Source organism: Ornithodoros turicata, chromosome 10, assembly GCF_037126465.1.
Source record: "Ornithodoros turicata isolate Travis chromosome 10, ASM3712646v1, whole genome shotgun sequence".
Lineage (NCBI taxonomy): Eukaryota > Metazoa > Arthropoda > Arachnida > Ixodida > Argasidae > Ornithodoros > Ornithodoros turicata.
In genome coordinates this window covers 1,400,566-1,404,853 of record NC_088210.1, presented here as the reverse complement: position 1 = coordinate 1,404,853, position 4,288 = coordinate 1,400,566, and positions in this window count along the sequence as shown.

Here is a 4,288-nt window from a genome sequence, read left to right as displayed (position 1 = left end):
AGACGCTACAGAATGATTCAACGTTCCCCAATATTTACTCTGAGCTCCAGATTTCTTGTGATTAGGTGGACTCCTGCCACTGTTGTGCATGCAGGTACACACGTGTTTTAAAAAAGAAACAGTCACGAAGGAATCGAACCTCAACTAAAGACTAGTGAGACGCTACAGAATGATTCAATGTTCCCATTAATTTACACTCAGCTCCAGAATTCTTGTGATTTAATGTACTCCTGCCACTGTTGTGCATGCAGGTACACACGTGTTTTAAAAAAGAAACAGTCACGAGGGAGCCGAACCCCAACTAAAGACCAATGAGACGCTACAGAATGATTCAATGTTCCCCATTAATTTACACTGAGCTTCAGATTTCTTGTGATTAAGTGTACTCCTACAACTCTTTTGCACGCAGGTACACGCGTGTTTTAAAAAAGAAACAGTCTCGCGAGAGCCGAACCTCAGCTAAAGACTAGTGAGACGCTACAGAATGATTCAGTGTTCCCCATTAATTTACACTGAGCTCCAGAATTCGTGTGATTACATGTACTCCTGCCACTATTGTGCACGCAGGTACACGCATGTTTTCAAAAAGAAACAGTCACGAGTGAGCCGAACCTCAACTAAAGACTAGTGAGACTCTACAGAATGATTCAATGCTCCCCATTAATTTACACTAAGCTCCAGATTTCTTGTGATTAAGTGTACTCTTGCCTCTGTTGTGCATGCAGGTACACACGTGTTTTAAAAAAGAAACAGTCACGAAGGAATTGAACCTCAACTAAAGACTAGTAAGAAGCTACAGAATGATTCAATGTTCCCCATTAATTTACACTGAGCTTCAGAATTCTTATGATTCAACGTACTCCTACCACTGTTGTGCACGCAGGTACACGCATGTTTTCAAAAAGAAACACTCACGAGTGAGCCGACCCGAACTAAAGACTAGTGAGACGCTACAGAATGATTCAATGTTCCCATTAATTAACGCTGAGCTCCAGAATTCTTGTGATTTACTATACCCCTGCCACTGTTGTGCACGCAGGTACACGCGTGTTTTTAAAAAGAAACAGTCACGAGGGAGCCGAACCCCAACTAAAGACTAGTGAGACGCTACAGAATGATCCAATGTTCCCTATTAATTTACACTGAGCTCCATATTTGTTGTGATTACATGTACTCCTGCCACTGTTGTGCCCTTAGGTACACGCGTGTTTTCAAAAAGAAACAGTCATGAGGGAGCCGAAACCCAACTAAAGACTAGTTAGACGCTACAGAATGATTCAATGTTCCCCATTAATTAACACTGAGCTCCAGAATTCTTGTGATTTAATGTACTCCTGCCACTGTTGTGCACGCAGGTACACGCATGTTTTGAAAAACAAACAGTCACGAGTGAGCCGAACCCCAACTAAAGATTAGTGAGACGCTACAGAATTATTCAATGTTCCCCATTAATTTACACTGAGCTCCAGAATTCTTGTGATTTAACGTACTCCTGCCACTGTTGTGCACGCGGTTACACGCGTGTTTTCAAAAAGAGACAGTCACGAGAGAGCCGAGCCTCAACTAAAGACTAGTGAGACGCCACAGAATGATTCAGTGTTCCCCATTAATTTACACTGAGCTCCAGAATTATTGTGATTTACTGTACCCCTGCCACTGTTGTGCACGCAGGTAAACGCGTGTTTTCAAAAAGAAACAGTCACGAGGGAGCCGAACCCCAACTAAATACTAGTTAGACGCTACAGAATGATTAATTGCTCCCCATTAATTTACACTAAGCTCCAGATTTCTTGTGATTAAGTGTACTCCTGCCTCTGTTGTGCATGCAGGTACACACGTGTTTTCAAAAAGAAACAGTCACGAAGGAATCGAACCTCAACTAAAGACTAGTGAGACGCTACAGAATGATTCAATGTTTCCACTAATTAACACTGAGCTCCAGAATTCTTGTGATTTAATGTACTCCTGCCACTGTTGTGCACGCAGGTACACGCGTGTTTTCAAAAAGAGACAGTCACGAGAGAGCCGAGCCTCAACTAAAGACTAGTGAGACGCCACAGAATGATTCAATGCTCCCCATTAATTTACACTAAGCTCCAGATTTCTTGTGATTAAGTGTACTCCTGCCTCTGTTGCGCATGCAGGTACACACGTGTTTTCAAAAAGAAACAGTCACGAGGGAGCCGAAACCCAACTAAAGACTAGTTAGACGCTACAGAATGATTCAATGTTCCCCATTAATTGACACTGAGCTTCAGAATTCTTGTGATTTAATGTACTCCTGCCACTGTTGTGCACGCAGGTACACGCGTGTTTTCAAAAAGAAACAGTCACGAGAGAGCCGAACCCCAACTAAAGACTAGTCAGACGCTACAGAATGATTCAACGTTCCCAATATTTACTCTGAGCTCCAGATTTCTTGAGATTAGGTGGACTCCTGCCACTGTTGGGCATGCAGGTACACACGTGTTTTAAAAAAGAAACAGTCACGAAGGAATCGAACCTCAACTAAAGACTAGTGAGACTCTACAGAATGATTCAATGCTCCCCATTAATTTACACTAAGCTCCAGATTTCTTGTGATTAAGTGTACTCTTGCCTCTGTTGTGCATGCAGGTACACACGTGTTTTCAAAAAGAAACAGTCACGAAGGAATTGAACCTCAACTAAACACTAGTGAGAAGCTACAGAATGATTCAATGTTCCCCATTAATTTACACTGAGCTTCAGAATTCTTATGATTCAACGTACTCCTACCACTGTTGTGCACGCAGGTACACGCATGTTTTCAAAAAGAAACACTCACGAGTGAGCCGACCCGAACTAAAGACTAGTGAGACGCTACAGAATGATTCAATGTTCCCATTAATTAACGCTGAGCTACAGAATTCTTGTGATTTACTGTACTCCTGCCACTGTTGTGCACGCAGGTACACGCATGTTTTCAAAAAGAAACAGTCACGAGAGAGCCGAGCCTCAACTAAAGACTAGTGAGACGCCACAGAATGATTCAGTGTTCCCCATTAATTTACACTGAGCTCCAGAATTCTTGTGATTACATGTACTCCTGCCTCTGTTGTGCACGCAGGTACACGCATGTTTTCAAAAACAAAAAGTCACGAGTGAGCCGAACCCCAACTAAAGACTAGCGAGACGCTACAGAATGATTTCATGTTCCCCATTAATTTACACTGAGCTCCAGAATTCTTGTGATTTAATGTACTCCTGCCACTGTTGTGCACGCAGGTACACGCGTGTTTTCAAAAAGAAACAGTCACGAGGGAGCCGAAACCCAACTAAAGACTAGTAGACGCTACAGAATGATTCAGTGTTCCCTATTAATTTACACTGATCTCCAGATTTCTTGTGATTTACTGTACCCCTGCCAATGTTGTGCACGCAGGTACACGCGTGTTTTCAAAAAGAAACAGTCACGAGGGAGCCGAACCCCAACCAAAGACTAGTTAGACGCTACAGAATGATTCAATGTTCCCATTAATTAACGCTGAGCTCCAGAATTCTTGTGATTTAATGTACTCCTGCCACTGTTGTGCACGCAGGTACACGCGTGTTTTCAAAAAGAAACAGTCACGAGAGAGCCGAACCCCAACTAAAGACTAGTCAGACGCTACAGAATGATTCAACGTTCCCAATATTTACTCTGAGCTCCAGATTTCTTGAGATTAGGTGGACTCCTGCCACTGTTGGGCATGCAGGTACACACGTGTTTTAAAAAAGAAACAGTCACGAAGGAATCGAACCTCAACTAAAGACTAGTGAGACGCTACAGAATGATTCAATGTTCCCATTAATTTACACTCAGCTCCAGAATTCTTGTGATTTAATGTACTCCTGCCACTATTGTGCACGCAGGTACGCGCGTGTTTTCAAAAAGAAACAGTCACGAAGGAATTGAACCTCAGCTAAAGACTAGTGAGACGCTACAGAATGATTCAGTGTTCCCCATTAATTTACACTGAGATCCAGAATTCGTGTGATTACATGTACTCCTGCCACTATTGTGCACGCAGGTACACGCATGTTTTCAAAAAGAAACAGTCACGAGTGAGCCGAACCTCAACTAAAGACTAGTGAGACTCTACAGAATGATTCAATGCTCCCCATTAATTTACACTAAGCTCCAGATTTCTTGTGATTAAGTGTACTCTTGCCTCTGTTGTGCATGCAGGTACACGCATGTTTTCAAAAACAAAAAGTCACGAGTGAGCCGAACCCCAACTAAAGACTAGCGAGACGCTACAGAATGATTTCATGTTCCCCATTAATT